This window comes from Hyla sarda, chromosome 8 (genome assembly GCF_029499605.1).
Source record: "Hyla sarda isolate aHylSar1 chromosome 8, aHylSar1.hap1, whole genome shotgun sequence".
NCBI classification, from domain to species: Eukaryota; Metazoa; Chordata; class Amphibia; order Anura; family Hylidae; genus Hyla; species Hyla sarda.
Window position 1 is genome coordinate 113,525,516 of NC_079196.1, and position 17,502 is coordinate 113,543,017.

A 17,502-nucleotide genomic window follows, 5' to 3' on the forward strand; every position below is an offset into this window, starting at 1 on the left:
GTATAGGCATGAGACCCTCATGTCATTTAACAGGATTCAGCACCACCCACAAGACAGCTACCTGTCATGTCATGTCAAACCTGCACAGGTGTGCTAGATTATTATTATTTAGTTTTATTTTATTTTTTTACACCAATCAGTGTGCAAACATGGTCATTAAAACGCTAAATGAATAGACGTTCATAAACCAGTCAGTGCAACTCATCATTTTGGTCTCCAATTCTCAAACTCAAATTCTCACCCACGGAGGATTAAATGAGAATCTTTCTTGTTTAACACTGGAATGGGGTGGTGCACTGTTCACTACCCGAAGATACTGCCACATCGGGTCAATGCATAGGGCGACAGAAGCAAGCTTCCAAATCAGCTCCCTTTCTCAAAAATCCATTTAATTTATGGTCCCCAGATAGGGAACGTATGTATCAGTATGTGCTCACAAGTCACCCAAGTGCAAGTATTCACACAAAAAAAAAACGTGCCTCAGGATGCGATCTGTCGCAAGATCCTTTCTTTTTTTACACTTGATCTAAGCCAAAAGGCCTAGAGGGGATAACCGGGAAAGGGGTGGACCCAACCATGTCCCCTTCATGAGCACTCACATTACTCATAGGAATGGAAGGAAGGCTGGCAGCCAACCAGCCTCCCATACACTTTCTGGGTGGGTGGCAGTCAGCCACCCATACATACATACAGCACAGGCTAAACCCACATCATCACTTAAAAAAAGGACAGGCGACCATTGCACTCTGATGGAGCATTTAGCAATGCAATCCATAGCCTGGCTTTTGCCTGAACCCCCATCACTCCTCCTCTTGCATATAAGACAATATTTCAGATCTGCATATGAAAACAACACGCCTACCTTTGTTGCACATAGCTGCCTGCCTGTCTCTAGTTACCCCACTGGCTGTAGCTGCGTCCCTTCCGACATGGAATAACACCAACTGTAACGATAAACTGAAAATTAACAGTATAAACCTGCATCATTTTGGACTCTGGTATTTGCTGAATCCGGGTGACCTGACAATCGATGGTGGTGCCGCTGGTGATTCTGGCCTTCTTGGAATCTGTTGGGCCTATGTGTTAGCTCACACATCACTTGGGTATCCATGGTAACTACCACAACATGGTCATCTGCAGTTTACATCTAGCCCGTGGCATTGAATGGAATTTTAAAAGTGCTAAGGGTCCTGGTGCAATAATCCTCCCATGAGGATCAGCCTCAACGGCTTTGTAGATTGCACTCATGTCAGCAACTCCATATACATTTTTTTTTCTTCATGCTTCTTTCTTCATCCTTTTTTCTTTCTGTCATTCAGACTTTCATTCATTCGATCTCTCTCACTCACTTGCTTTAACTCATTTGTTCTCACTCACTCACTCACTCACTCACTCAATCACTCACTCACTCATTCACTCTCACTCACTCTCACTCTCTCACTCACTCGCTCACTAAGTCAGTCTCTCTCTCTCTCTCTTTTTCTTTTTATATATATTTTTTTCCGTCTTCTTCTTCTTCTTCTTCTTCTTCAGACCCTGTCATAGCACTAATGCCTTTCCAATACCACCAGCAGATGGAGACACTCCATTGCAACATTGGTTGTGAGCAGCAGTTTCTAAAAACAAATGCCTCATGGCGGATTTCCCATCCATCAATGGATGGTAAATTTTGTTTTTATCATTCACTGACCACAGAAACCAATGCATGGTCAAGCAACAGCAATGACACACCCTTGTGTATAGGCATGAGACCCTCATGTCATTTAACAGGATTCAGCACCACCCACAAGACAGCTACCTGTCATGTCATGTCAAACCTGCACAGGTGTGCTAGATTATTATTATTTAGTTTTATTTTATTTTTTTACACCAATCAGTGTGCAAACATGGTCATTAAAACGCTAAATGAATAGACGTTCATAAACCAGTCAGTGCAACTCATCATTTTGGTCTCCAATTCTCAAACTCAAATTCTCACCCACGGAGGATTAAATGAGAATCTTTCTTGTTTAACACTGGAATGGGGTGGTGCACTGTTCACTACCCGAAGATACTGCCACATCGGGTCAATGCATAGGGCGACAGAAGCAAGCTTCCAAATCAGCTCCCTTTCTCAAAAATCCATTTAATTTATGGTCCCCAGATAGGGAACGTATGTATCAGTATGTGCTCACAAGTCACCCAAGTGCAAGTATTCACACAAAAAAAAACGTGCCTCAGGATGCGATCTGTCGCAAGATCCTTTCTTTTTTTACACTTGATCTAAGCCAAAAGGCCTAGAGGGGATAACCGGGAAAGGGGTGGACCCAACCATGTCCCCTTCATGAGCACTCACATTACTCATAGGAATGGAAGGAAGGCTGGCAGCCAACCAGCCTCCAATACACTTTCTGGGTGGGTGGCAGTCAGCCACCCATACATACATACAGCACAGGCTAAACCCACATCATCACTTAAAAAAAGGACAGGCGACCATTGCACTCTGATGGAGCATTTAGCAATGCAATCCATAGCCTGGCTTTTGCCTGAACCCCCATCACTCCTCCTCTTGCATATAAGACAATATTTCAGATCTGCATATGAAAACAACACGCCTACCTTTGTTGCACATAGCTGCCTGCCTGTCTCTAGTTACCCCACTGGCTGTAGCTGCGTCCCTTCCGACATGGAATAACACCAACTGTAACGATAAACTGAAAATTAACAGTATAAACCTGCATCATTTTGGACTCTGGTATTTGCTGAATCCGGGTGACCTGACAATCGATGGTGGTGCCGCTGGTGATTCTGGCCTTCTTGGAATCTGTTGGGCCTATGTGTTAGCTCACACATCACTTGGGTATCCATGGTAACTACCACAACATGGTCATCTGCAGTTTACATCTAGCCCGTGGCATTGAATGGCATTTTAAAAGTGCTAAGGGTCCTGGTGCAATAATCCTCCCATGAGGATCAGCCTCAACGGCTTTGTAGATTGCACTCATGTCAGCAACTCCATATACATTTTTTTTTCTTCATGCTTCTTTCTTCATCCTTTTTTCTTTCTGTCATTCAGACTTTCATTCATTCGATCTCTCTCACTCACTTGCTTTAACTCATTTGTTCTCACTCACTCACTCACTCACTCAATCACTCACTCACTCACTCATTCACTCTCACTCACTCTCACTCTCTCACTCACTCGCTCACTAAGTCAGTCTCTCTCTCTCTCTCTCTTTTTCTTTTTATATATATTTTTTTCCGTCTTCTTCTTCTTCTTCTTCAGACCCTGTCATAGCACTAATGCCTTTTCAATACCACCAGCAGATGGAGACACTCCATTGCAACATTGGTTGTGAGCAGCAGTTTCTAAAAACAAATGCCTCATGGCGGAATTCCCATCCATCAATGGATGGTAAATTTTGTTTTTATCATTCACTGACCACAGAAACCAATGCATGGTCAAGCAACAGCAATGACACACCCTTGTGTATAGGCATGAGACCCTCATGTCATTTAACAGGATTCAGCACCACCCACAAGACAGCTACCTGTCATGTCATGTCAAACCTGCACAGGTGTGCTAGATTATTATTATTTAGTTTTATTTTATTTTTTTACACCAATCAGTGTGCAAACATGGTCATTAAAACGCTAAATGAATAGACGTTCATAAACCAGTCAGTGCAACTCATCATTTTGGTCTCCAATTCTCAAACTCAAATTCTCACCCACGGAGGATTAAATGAGAATCTTTCTTGTTTAACACTGGAATGGGGTGGTGCACTGTTCACTACCCGAAGATACTGCCACATCGGGTCAATGCATAGGGCGACAGAAGCAAGCTTCCAAATCAGCTCCCTTTCTCAAAAATCCATTTAATTTATGGTCCCCAGATAGGGAACGTATGTATCAGTATGAGCTCACAAGTCACCCAAGTGCAAGTATTCACACAAAAAAAAACGTGCCTCAGGATGCGATCTGTCGCAAGATCCTTTCTTTTTTTACACTTGATCTAAGCCAAAAGGCCTAGAGGGGATAACCGGGAAAGGGGTGGACCCAACCATGTCCCCTTCATGAGCACTCACATTACTCATAGGAATGGAAGGAAGGCTGGCAGCCAACCAGCCTCTCATACACTTTCTGGGTGGGTGGCAGTCAGCCACCCATACATACATACAGCACAGGCTAAACCCACATCATCACTTAAAAAAAGGACAGGCGACCATTGCACTCTGATGGAGCATTTAGCAATGCAATCCATAGCCTGGCTTTTGCCTGAACCCCCATCACTCCTCCTCTTGCATATAAGACAATATTTCAGATCTGCATATGAAAACAACACGCCTACCTTTGTTGCACATAGCTGCCTGCCTGTCTCTAGTTACCCCACTGGCTGTAGCTGCGTCCCTTCCGACATGGAATAACACCAACTGTAACGATAAACTGAAAATTAACAGTATAAACCTGCATCATTTTGGACTCTGGTATTTGCTGAATCCGGGTGACCTGACAATCGATGGTGGTGCCGCTGGTGATTCTGGCCTTCTTGGAATCTGTTGGGCCTATGTGTTAGCTCACACATCACTTGGGTATCCATGGTAACTACCACAACATGGTCATCTGCAGTTTACATCTAGCCCGTGGCATTGAATGGCATTTTAAAAGTGCTAAGGGTCCTGGTGCAATAATCCTCCCATGAGGATCAGCCTCAACGGCTTTGTAGATTGCACTCATGTCAGCAACTCCATATACATTTTTTTTTCTTCATGCTTCTTTCTTCATCCTTTTTTCTTTCTGTCATTCAGACTTTCATTCATTCGATCTCTCTCACTCACTTGCTTTAACTCATTTGTTCTCACTCACTCACTCACTCACTCAATCACTCACTCACTCATTCACTCTCACTCACTCTCACTCTCTCACTCACTCGCTCACTAAGTCAGTCTCTCTCTCTCTCTCTCTTTTTCTTTTTATATATATTTTTTTCCGTCTTCTTCTTCTTCTTCTTCAGACCCTGTCATAGCACTAATGCCTTTCCAATACCACCAGCAGATGGAGACACTCCATTGCAACATTGGTTGTGAGCAGCAGTTTCTAAAAACAAATGCCTCATGGCGGATTTCCCATCCATCAATGGATGGTAAATTTTGTTTTTATCATTCACTGACCACAGAAACCAATGCATGGTCAAGCAACAGCAATGACACACCCTTGTGTATAGGCATGAGACCCTCATGTCATTTAACAGGATTCAGCACCACCCACAAGACAGCTACCTGTCATGTCATGTCAAACCTGCACAGGTGTGCTAGATTATTATTATTTAGTTTTATTTTATTTTTTTACACCAATCAGTGTGCAAACATGGTCATTAAAACGCTAAATGAATAGACGTTCATAAACCAGTCAGTGCAACTCATCATTTTGGTCTCCAATTCTCAAACTCAAATTCTCACCCACGGAGGATTAAATGAGAATCTTTCTTGTTTAACACTGGAATGGGGTGGTGCACTGTTCACTACCCGAAGATACTGCCACATCGGGTCAATGCATAGGGCGACAGAAGCAAGCTTCCAAATCAGCTCCCTTTCTCAAAAATCCATTTAATTTATGGTCCCCAGATAGGGAACGTATGTATCAGTATGTGCTCACAAGTCACCCAAGTGCAAGTATTCACACAAAAAAAAACGTGCCTCAGGATGCGATCTGTCGCAAGATCCTTTCTTTTTTTACACTTGATCTAAGCCAAAAGGCCTAGAGGGGATAACCGGGAAAGGGGTGGACCCAACCATGTCCCCTTCATGAGCACTCACATTACTCATAGGAATGGAAGGAAGGCTGGCAGCCAACCAGCCTCCCATACACTTTCTGGGTGGGTGGCAGTCAGCCACCCATACATACATACAGCACAGGCTAAACCCACATCATCACTTAAAAAAAGGACAGGCGACCATTGCACTCTGATGGAGCATTTAGCAATGCAATCCATAGCCTGGCTTTTGCCTGAACCCCCATCACTCCTCCTCTTGCATATAAGACAATATTTCAGATCTGCATATGAAAACAACACGCCTACCTTTGTTGCACATAGCTGCCTGCCTGTCTCTAGTTACCCCACTGGCTGTAGCTGCGTCCCTTCCGACATGGAATAACACCAACTGTAACGATAAACTGAAAATTAACAGTATAAACCTGCATCATTTTGGACTCTGGTATTTGCTGAATCCGGGTGACCTGACAATCGATGGTGGTGCCGCTGGTGATTCTGGCCTTCTTGGAATCTGTTGGGCCTATGTGTTAGCTCACACATCACTTGGGTATCCATGGTAACTACCACAACATGGTCATCTGCAGTTTACATCTAGCCCGTGGCATTGAATGGCATTTTAAAAGTGCTAAGGGTCCTGGTGCAATAATCCTCCCATGAGGATCAGCCTCAACGGCTTTGTAGATTGCACTCATGTCAGCAACTCCATATACATTTTTTTTTCTTCATGCTTCTTTCTTCATCCTTTTTTCTTTCTGTCATTCAGACTTTCATTCATTCGATCTCTCTCACTCACTTGCTTTAACTCATTTGTTCTCACTCACTCACTCACTCACTCAATCACTCACTCACTCATTCACTCTCACTCACTCTCACTCTCTCACTCACTCGCTCACTAAGTCAGTCTCTCTCTCTCTCTCTCTTTTTCTTTTTATATATATTTTTTTCCGTCTTCTTCTTCTTCTTCTTCAGACCCTGTCATAGCACTAATGCCTTTCCAATACCACCAGCAGATGGAGACACTCCATTGCAACATTGGTTGTGAGCAGCAGTTTCTAAAAACAAATGCCTCATGGCGGATTTCCCATCCATCAATGGATGGTAAATTTTGTTTTTATCATTCACTGACCACAGAAACCAATGCATGGTCAAGCAACAGCAATGACACACCCTTGTGTATAGGCATGAGACCCTCATGTCATTTAACAGGATTCAGCACCACCCACAAGACAGCTACCTGTCATGTCATGTCAAACCTGCACAGGTGTGCTAGATTATTATTATTTAGTTTTATTTTATTTTTTTACACCAATCAGTGTGCAAACATGGTCATTAAAACGCTAAATGAATAGACGTTCATAAACCAGTCAGTGCAACTCATCATTTTGGTCTCCAATTCTCAAACTCAAATTCTCACCCACGGAGGATTAAATGAGAATCTTTCTTGTTTAACACTGGAATGGGGTGGTGCACTGTTCACTACCCGAAGATACTGCCACATCGGGTCAATGCATAGGGCGACAGAAGCAAGCTTCCAAATCAGCTCCCTTTCTCAAAAATCCATTTAATTTATGGTCCCCAGATAGGGAACGTATGTATCAGTATGTGCTCACAAGTCACCCAAGTGCAAGTATTCACACAAAAAAAAACGTGCCTCAGGATGCGATCTGTCGCAAGATCCTTTCTTTTTTTACACTTGATCTAAGCCAAAAGGCCTAGAGGGGATAACCGGGAAAGGGGTGGACCCAACCATGTCCCCTTCATGAGCACTCACATTACTCATAGGAATGGAAGGAAGGCTGGCAGCCAACCAGCCTCCCATACACTTTCTGGGTGGGTGGCAGTCAGCCACCCATACATACATACAGCACAGGCTAAACCCACATCATCACTTAAAAAAAGGACAGGCGACCATTGCACTCTGATGGAGCATTTAGCAATGCAATCCATAGCCTGGCTTTTGCCTGAACCCCCATCACTCCTCCTCTTGCATATAAGACAATATTTCAGATCTGCATATGAAAACAACACGCCTACCTTTGTTGCACATAGCTGCCTGCCTGTCTCTAGTTACCCCACTGGCTGTAGCTGCGTCCCTTCCGACATGGAATAACACCAACTGTAACGATAAACTGAAAATTAACAGTATAAACCTGCATCATTTTGGACTCTGGTATTTGCTGAATCCGGGTGACCTGACAATCGATGGTGGTGCCGCTGGTGATTCTGGCCTTCTTGGAATCTGTTGGGCCTATGTGTTAGCTCACACATCACTTGGGTATCCATGGTAACTACCACAACATGGTCATCTGCAGTTTACATCTAGCCCGTGGCATTGAATGGCATTTTAAAAGTGCTAAGGGTCCTGGTGCAATAATCCTCCCATGAGGATCAGCCTCAACGGCTTTGTAGATTGCACTCATGTCAGCAACTCCATATACATTTTTTTTTCTTCATGCTTCTTTCTTCATCCTTTTTTCTTTCTGTCATTCAGACTTTCATTCATTCGATCTCTCTCACTCACTTGCTTTAACTCATTTGTTCTCACTCACTCACTCACTCACTCAATCACTCACTCACTCATTCACTCTCACTCACTCTCACTCTCTCACTCACTCGCTCACTAAGTCAGTCTCTCTCTCTCTCTTTTTCTTTTTATATATATTTTTTTCCGTCTTCTTCTTCTTCTTCTTCAGACCCTGTCATAGCACTAATGCCTTTCCAATACCACCAGCAGATGGAGACACTCCATTGCAACATTGGTTGTGAGCAGCAGTTTCTAAAAACAAATGCCTCATGGCGGATTTCCCATCCATCAATGGATGGTAAATTTTGTTTTTATCATTCACTGACCACAGAAACCAATGCATGGTCAAGCAACAGCAATGACACACCCTTGTGTATAGGCATGAGACCCTCATGTCATTTAACAGGATTCAGCACCACCCACAAGACAGCTACCTGTCATGTCATGTCAAACCTGCACAGGTGTGCTAGATTATTATTATTTAGTTTTATTTTATTTTTTTACACCAATCAGTGTGCAAACATGGTCATTAAAACGCTAAATGAATAGACGTTCATAAACCAGTCAGTGCAACTCATCATTTTGGTCTCCAATTCTCAAACTCAAATTCTCACCCACGGAGGATTAAATGAGAATCTTTCTTGTTTAACACTGGAATGGGGTGGTGCACTGTTCACTACCCGAAGATACTGCCACATCGGGTCAATGCATAGGGCGACAGAAGCAAGCTTCCAAATCAGCTCCCTTTCTCAAAAATCCATTTAATTTATGGTCCCCAGATAGGGAACGTATGTATCAGTATGTGCTCACAAGTCACCCAAGTGCAAGTATTCACACAAAAAAAAACGTGCCTCAGGATGCGATCTGTCGCAAGATCCTTTCTTTTTTTACACTTGATCTAAGCCAAAAGGCCTAGAGGGGATAACCGGGAAAGGGGTGGACCCAACCATGTCCACTTCATGAGCACTCACATTACTCATAGGAATGGAAGGAAGGCTGGCAGCCAACCAGCCTCCCATACACTTTCTGGGTGGGTGGCAGTCAGCCACCCATACATACATACAGCACAGGCTAAACCCACATCATCACTTAAAAAAAGGACAGGCGACCATTGCACTCTGATGGAGCATTTAGCAATGCAATCCATAGCCTGGCTTTTGCCTGAACCCCCATCACTCCTCCTCTTGCATATAAGACAATATTTCAGATCTGCATATGAAAACAACACGCCTACCTTTGTTGCACATAGCTGCCTGCCTGTCTCTAGTTACCCCACTGGCTGTAGCTGCGTCCCTTCCGACATGGAATAACACCAACTGTAACGATAAACTGAAAATTAACAGTATAAACCTGCATCATTTTGGACTCTGGTATTTGCTGAATCCGGGTGACCTGACAATCGATGGTGGTGCCGCTGGTGATTCTGGCCTTCTTGGAATCTGTTGGGCCTATGTGTTAGCTCACACATCACTTGGGTATCCATGGTAACTACCACAACATGGTCATCTGCAGTTTACATCTAGCCCGTGGCATTGAATGGCATTTTAAAAGTGCTAAGGGTCCTGGTGCAATAATCCTCCCATGAGGATCAGCCTCAACGGCTTTGTAGATTGCACTCATGTCAGCAACTCCATATACATTTTTTTTTCTTCATGCTTCTTTCTTCATCCTTTTTTCTTTCTGTCATTCAGACTTTCATTCATTCGATCTCTCTCACTCACTTGCTTTAACTCATTTGTTCTCACTCACTCACTCACTCACTCAATCACTCACTCACTCATTCACTCTCACTCACTCTCACTCTCTCACTCACTCGCTCACTAAGTCAGTCTCTCTCTCTCTCTCTCTCTTTTTCTTTTTATATATATTTTTTTCCGTCTTCTTCTTCTTCTTCTTCAGACCCTGTCATAGCACTAATGCCTTTCCAATACCACCAGCAGATGGAGACACTCCATTGCAACATTGGTTGTGAGCAGCAGTTTCTAAAAACAAATGCCTCATGGCGGATTTCCCATCCATCAATGGATGGTAAATTTTGTTTTTATCATTCACTGACCACAGAAACCAATGCATGGTCAAGCAACAGCAATGACACACCCTTGTGTATAGGCATGAGACCCTCATGTCATTTAACAGGATTCAGCACCACCCACAAGACAGCTACCTGTCATGTCATGTCAAACCTGCACAGGTGTGCTAGATTATTATTATTTAGTTTTATTTTATTTTTTTACACCAATCAGTGTGCAAACATGGTCATTAAAACGCTAAATGAATAGACGTTCATAAACCAGTCAGTGCAACTCATCATTTTGGTCTCCAATTCTCAAACTCAAATTCTCACCCACGGAGGATTAAATGAGAATCTTTCTTGTTTAACACTGGAATGGGGTGGTGCACTGTTCACTACCCGAAGATACTGCCACATCGGGTCAATGCATAGGGCGACAGAAGCAAGCTTCCAAATCAGCTCCCTTTCTCAAAAATCCATTTAATTTATGGTCCCCAGATAGGGAACGTATGTATCAGTATGTGCTCACAAGTCACCCAAGTGCAAGTATTCACACAAAAAAAAAACGTGCCTCAGGATGCGATCTGTCGCAAGATCCTTTCTTTTTTTACACTTGATCTAAGCCAAAAGGCCTAGAGGGGATAACCGGGAAAGGGGTGGACCCAACCATGTCCACTTCATGAGCACTCACATTACTCATAGGAATGGAAGGAAGGCTGGCAGCCAACCAGCCTCCCATACACTTTCTGGGTGGGTGGCAGTCAGCCACCCATACATACATACAGCACAGGCTAAACCCACATCATCACTTAAAAAAAGGACAGGCGACCATTGCACTCTGATGGAGCATTTAGCAATGCAATCCATAGCCTGGCTTTTGCCTGAACCCCCATCACTCCTCCTCTTGCATATAAGACAATATTTCAGATCTGCATATGAAAACAACACGCCTACCTTTGTTGCACATAGCTGCCTGCCTGTCTCTAGTTACCCCACTGGCTGTAGCTGCGTCCCTTCCGACATGGAATAACACCAACTGTAACGATAAACTGAAAATTAACAGTATAAACCTGCATCATTTTGGACTCTGGTATTTGCTGAATCCGGGTGACCTGACAATCGATGGTGGTGCCGCTGGTGATTCTGGCCTTCTTGGAATCTGTTGGGCCTATGTGTTAGCTCACACATCACTTGGGTATCCATGGTAACTACCACAACATGGTCATCTGCAGTTTACATCTAGCCCGTGGCATTGAATGGCATTTTAAAAGTGCTAAGGGTCCTGGTGCAATAATCCTCCCATGAGGATCAGCCTCAACGGCTTTGTAGATTGCACTCATGTCAGCAACTCCATATACATTTTTTTTTCTTCATGCTTCTTTCTTCATCCTTTTTTCTTTCTGTCATTCAGACTTTCATTCATTCGATCTCTCTCACTCACTTGCTTTAACTCATTTGTTCTCACTCACTCACTCACTCACTCAATCACTCACTCACTCATTCACTCTCACTCACTCTCACTCTCTCACTCACTCGCTCACTAAGTCAGTCTCTCTCTCTCTCTCTCTTTTTCTTTTTATATATATTTTTTTCCGTCTTCTTCTTCTTCTTCTTCAGACCCTGTCATAGCACTAATGCCTTTCCAATACCACCAGCAGATGGAGACACTCCATTGCAACATTGGTTGTGAGCAGCAGTTTCTAAAAACAAATGCCTCATGGCGGATTTCCCATCCATCAATGGATGGTAAATTTTGTTTTTATCATTCACTGACCACAGAAACCAATGCATGGTCAAGCAACAGCAATGACACACCCTTGTGTATAGGCATGAGACCCTCATGTCATTTAACAGGATTCAGCACCACCCACAAGACAGCTACCTGTCATGTCATGTCAAACCTGCACAGGTGTGCTAGATTATAATTATTTAGTTTTATTTTATTTTTTTACACCAATCAGTGTGCAAACATGGTCATTAAAACGCTAAATGAATAGACGTTCATAAACCAGTCAGTGCAACTCATCATTTTGGTCTCCAATTCTCAAACTCAAATTCTCACCCACGGAGGATTAAATGAGAATCTTTCTTGTTTAACACTGGAATGGGGTGGTGCACTGTTCACTACCCGAAGATACTGCCACATCGGGTCAATGCATAGGGCGACAGAAGCAAGCTTCCAAATCAGCTCCCTTTCTCAAAAATCCATTTAATTTATGGTCCCCAGATAGGGAACGTATGTATCAGTATGTGCTCACAAGTCACCCAAGTGCAAGTATTCACACAAAAAAAAAAAACGTGCCTCAGGATGCGATCTGTCGCAAGATCCTTTCTTTTTTTACACTTGATCTAAGCCAAAAGGCCTAGATGGGATAACCGGGAAAGGGGTGGACCCAACCATGTCCCCTTCATGAGCACTCACATTACTCATAGGAATGGAAGGAAGGCTGGCAGCCAACCAGCCTCCCATACACTTTCTGGGTGGGTGGCAGTCAGCCACCCATACATACATACAGCACAGGCTAAACCCACATCATCACTTAAAAAAAGGACAGGCGACCATTGCACTCTGATGGAGCATTTAGCAATGCAATCCATAGCCTGGCTTTTGCCTGAACCCCCATCACTCCTCCTCTTGCATATAAGACAATATTTCAGATCTGCATATGAAAATAACACGCCTACCTTTGTTGCACATAGCTGCCTGCCTGTCTCTAGTTACCCCACTGGCTGTAGCTGCGTCCCTTCCGACATGGAATAACACCAACTGTAACGATAAACTGAAAATTAACAGTATAAACCTGCATCATTTTGGACTCTGGTATTTGCTGAATCCGGGTGACCTGACAATCGATGGTGGTGCCGCTGGTGATTCTGGCCTTCTTGGAATCTGTTGGGCCTATGTGTTAGCTCACACATCACTTGGGTATCCATGGTAACTACCACAACATGGTCATCTGCAGTTTACATCTAGCCCGTGGCATTGAATGGCATTTTAAAAGTGCTAAGGGTCCTGGTGCAATAATCCTCCCATGAGGATCAGCCTCAACGGCTTTGTAGATTGCACTCATGTCAGCAACTCCATATACATTTTTTTTTCTTCATGCTTCTTTCTTCATCCTTTTTTCTTTCTGTCATTCAGACTTTCATTCATTCGATCTCTCTCACTCACTTGCTTTAACTCATTTGTTCTCACTCACTCACTCACTCACTCAATCACTCACTCACTCATTCACTCTCACTCACTTTCACTCTCTCACTCACTCGCTCACTAAGTCAGTCTCTCTCTCTCTCTCTCTTTTTCTTTTTATATATATTTTTTTCCGTCTTCTTCTTCTTCTTCTTCTTCTTCTTCAGACCCTGTCATAGCACTAATGCCTTTCCAATACCACCAGCAGATGGAGACACTCCATTGCAACATTGGTTGTGAGCAGCAGTTTCTAAAAACAAATGCCTCATGGCGGATTTCCCATCCATCAATGGATGGTACATTTTGTTTTTATCATTCACTGACCACAGAAACCAATGCATGGTCAAGCAACAGCAATGACACACCCTTGTGTATAGGCATGAGACCCTCATGTCATTTAACAGGATTCAGCACCACCCACAAGACAGCTACCTGTCATGTCATGTCAAACCTGCACAGGTGTGCTAGATTATTATTATTTAGTTTTATTTTATTTTTTTACACCAATCAGTGTGCAAACATGGTCATTAAAACGCTAAATGAATAGACGTTCATAAACCAGTCAGTGCAACTCATCATTTTGGTCTCCAATTCTCAAACTCAAATTCTCACCCACGGAGGATTAAATGAGAATCTTTCTTGTTTAACACTGGAATGGGGTGGTGCACTGTTCACTACCCGAAGATACTGCCACATCGGGTCAATGCATAGGGCGACAGAAGCAAGCTTCCAAATCAGCTCCCTTTCTCAAAAATCCATTTAATTTATGGTCCCCAGATAGGGAACGTATGTATCAGTATGTGCTCACAAGTCACCCAAGTGCAAGTATTCACACAAAAAAAAACGTGCCTCAGGATGCGATCTGTCGCAAGATCCTTTCTTTTTTTACACTTGATCTAAGCCAAAAGGCCTAGAGGGGATAACCGGGAAAGGGGTGGACCCAACCATGTCCCCTTCATGAGCACTCACATTACTCATAGGAATGGAAGGAAGGCTGGCAGCCAACCAGCCTCCCATACACTTTCTGGGTGGGTGGCAGTCAGCCACCCATACATACATACAGCACAGGCTAAACCCACATCATCACTTAAAAAAAGGACAGGCGACCATTGCACTCTGATGGAGCATTTAGCAATGCAATCCATAGCCTGGCTTTTGCCTGAACCCCCATCACTCCTCCTCTTGCATATAAGACAATATTTCAGATCTGCATATGAAAACAACACGCCTACCTTTGTTGCACATAGCTGCCTGCCTGTCTCTAGTTACCCCACTGGCTGTAGCTGCGTCCCTTCCGACATGGAATAACACCAACTGTAACGATAAACTGAAAATTAACAGTATAAACCTGCATCATTTTGGACTCTGGTATTTGCTGAATCCGGGTGACCTGACAATCGATGGTGGTGCCGCTGGTGATTCTGGCCTTCTTGGAATCTGTTGGGCCTATGTGTTAGCTCACACATCACTTGGGTATCCATGGTAACTACCACAACATGGTCATCTGCAGTTTACATCTAGCCCGTGGCATTGAATGGCATTTTAAAAGTGCTAAGGGTCCTGGTGCAATAATCCTCCCATGAGGATCAGCCTCAACGGCTTTGTAGATTGCACTCATGTCAGCAACTCCATATACATTTTTTTTTTCTTCATGCTTCTTTCTTCATCCTTTTTTCTTTCTGTCATTCAGACTTTCATTCATTCGATCTCTCTCACTCACTTGCTTTAACTCATTTGTTCTCACTCACTCACTCACTCACTCAATCACTCACTCACTCATTCATTCACTCTCACTCACTCTCACTCTCTCACTCACTCGCTCACTAAGTCAGTCTCTCTCTCTCTCTCTCTTTTTCTTTTTATATATATTTTTTTCCGTCTTCTTCTTCTTCTTCTTCAGACCCTGTCATAGCACTAATGCCTTTCCAATACCACCAGCAGATGGAGACACTCCATTGCAACATTGGTTGTGAGCAGCAGTTTCTAAAAACAAATGCCTCATGGCGGATTTCCCATCCATCAATGGATGGTAAATTTTGTTTTTATCATTCACTGACCACAGAAACCAATGCATGGTCAAGCAACAGCAATGACACACCCTTGTGTATAGGCATGAGACCCTCATGTCATTTAACAGGATTCAGCACCACCCACAAGACAGCTACCTGTCATGTCATGTCAAACCTGCACAGGTGTGCTAGATTATTATTATTTAGTTTTATTTTATTTTTTTACACCAATCAGTGTGCAAACATGGTCATTAAAACGCTAAATGAATAGACGTTCATAAACCAGTCAGTGCAACTCATCATTTTGGTCTCCAATTCTCAAACTCAAATTCTCACCCACGGAGGATTAAATGAGAATCTTTCTTGTTTAACACTGGAATGGGGTGGTGCACTGTTCACTACCCGAAGATACTGCCACATCGGGTCAATGCATAGGGCGACAGAAGCAAGCTTCCAAATCAGCTCCCTTTCTCAAAAATCCATTTAATTTATGGTCCCCAGATAGGGAACGTATGTATCAGTATGTGCTCACAAGTCACCCAAGTGCAAGTATTCACACAAAAAAAAAACGTGCCTCAGGATGCGATCTGTCGCAAGATCATTTCTTTTTTTACACTTGATCTAAGCCAAAAGGCCTAGAGGGGATAACCGGGAAAGGGGTGGACCCAACCATGTCCCCTTCATGAGCACTCACATTACTCATAGGAATGGAAGGAAGGCTGGCAGCCAACCAGCCTCCCATACACTTTCTGGGTGGGTGGCAGTCAGCCACCCATACATACATACAGCACAGGCTAAACCCACATCATCACTTAAAAAAAGGACAGGCGACCATTGCACTCTGATGGAGCATTTAGCAATGCAATCCATAGCCTGGCTTTTGCCTGAACCCCCATCACTCCTCCTCTTGCATATAAGACAATATTTCAGATCTGCATATGAAAACAACACGCCTACCTTTGTTGCACATAGCTGCCTGCCTGTCTCTAGTTACCCCACTGGCTGTAGCTGCGTCCCTTCCGACATGGAATAACACCAACTGTAACGATAAACTGAAAATTAACAGTATAAACCTGCATCATTTTGGACTCTGGTATTTGCTGAATCCGGGTGACCTGACAATCGATGGTGGTGCCGCTGGTGATTCTGGCCTTCTTGGAATCTGTTGGGCCTATGTGTTAGCTCACACATCACTTGGGTATCCATGGTAACTACCACAACATGGTCATCTGCAGTTTACATCTAGCCCGTGGCATTGAATGGCATTTTAAAAGTGCTAAGGGTCCTGGTGCAATAATCCTCCCATGAGGATCAGCCTCAACGGCTTTGTAGATTGCACTCATGTCAGCAACTCCATATACATTTTTTTTTCTTCATGCTTCTTTCTTCATCCTTTTTTCTTTCTGTCATTCAGACTTTCATTCATTCGATCTCTCTCACTCACTTGCTTTAACTCATTTGTTCTCACTCACTCACTCACTCACTCAATCACTCACTCACTCATTCACTCTCACTCACTCTCACTCTCTCACTCACTCGCTCACTAAGTCAGTCTCTCTCTCTCTCTCTCTCTTTTTCTTTTTATATATATTTTTTTCCGTCTTCTTCTTCTTCTTCTTCAGACCCTGTCATAGCACTAATGCCTTTCCAATACCACCAGCAGATGGAGACACTCCATTGCAACATTGGTTGTGAGCAGCAGTTTCTAAAAACAAATGCCTCATGGCGGATTTCCCATCCATCAATGGATGGTAAATTTTGTTTTTATCATTCACTGACCACAGAAACCAATGCATGGTCAAGCAACAGCAATGACACACCCTTGTGTATAGGCATGAGACCCTCATGTCATTTAACAGGATTCAGCACCACCCACAAGACAGCTACCTGTCATGTCATGTCAAACCTGCACAGGTGTGCTAGATTATTATTATTTAGTTTTATTTTATTTTTTTACACCAATCAGTGTGCAAACATGGTCATTAAAACGCTAAATGAATAGACGTTCATAAACCA

At 43.3% G+C, this 17,502-nt stretch overlaps 10 pseudogenes; all 10 read right to left on the minus strand.

Moving 5' to 3' along the window:
* Nucleotides 1-286: 286 nt before the first annotated feature.
* LOC130287928 (U2 spliceosomal RNA) lies at nt 287-551 on the minus strand (annotated as a pseudogene).
* A 1,472-nt stretch (nt 552-2,023) lies between these two features.
* LOC130286228 (U2 spliceosomal RNA) lies at nt 2,024-2,287 on the minus strand (annotated as a pseudogene).
* Nucleotides 2,288-3,755: 1,468 nt separating this feature from the next.
* On the minus strand, nt 3,756-4,019 carry LOC130287614 (U2 spliceosomal RNA; annotated as a pseudogene).
* Nucleotides 4,020-5,483: 1,464 nt separating this feature from the next.
* Nucleotides 5,484-5,747, minus strand: LOC130286229 (U2 spliceosomal RNA; annotated as a pseudogene).
* A 1,464-nt stretch (nt 5,748-7,211) lies between these two features.
* LOC130286230 (U2 spliceosomal RNA) lies at nt 7,212-7,475 on the minus strand (annotated as a pseudogene).
* A 1,460-nt stretch (nt 7,476-8,935) lies between these two features.
* LOC130286231 (U2 spliceosomal RNA) lies at nt 8,936-9,199 on the minus strand (annotated as a pseudogene).
* Nucleotides 9,200-10,665: 1,466 nt separating this feature from the next.
* Nucleotides 10,666-10,930, minus strand: LOC130287929 (U2 spliceosomal RNA; annotated as a pseudogene).
* A 1,464-nt stretch (nt 10,931-12,394) lies between these two features.
* On the minus strand, nt 12,395-12,661 carry LOC130288660 (U2 spliceosomal RNA; annotated as a pseudogene).
* Nucleotides 12,662-14,134: 1,473 nt separating this feature from the next.
* Nucleotides 14,135-14,398, minus strand: LOC130286233 (U2 spliceosomal RNA; annotated as a pseudogene).
* Nucleotides 14,399-15,867: 1,469 nt separating this feature from the next.
* On the minus strand, nt 15,868-16,132 carry LOC130286107 (U2 spliceosomal RNA; annotated as a pseudogene).
* Nucleotides 16,133-17,502: the final 1,370 nt, after the last annotated feature.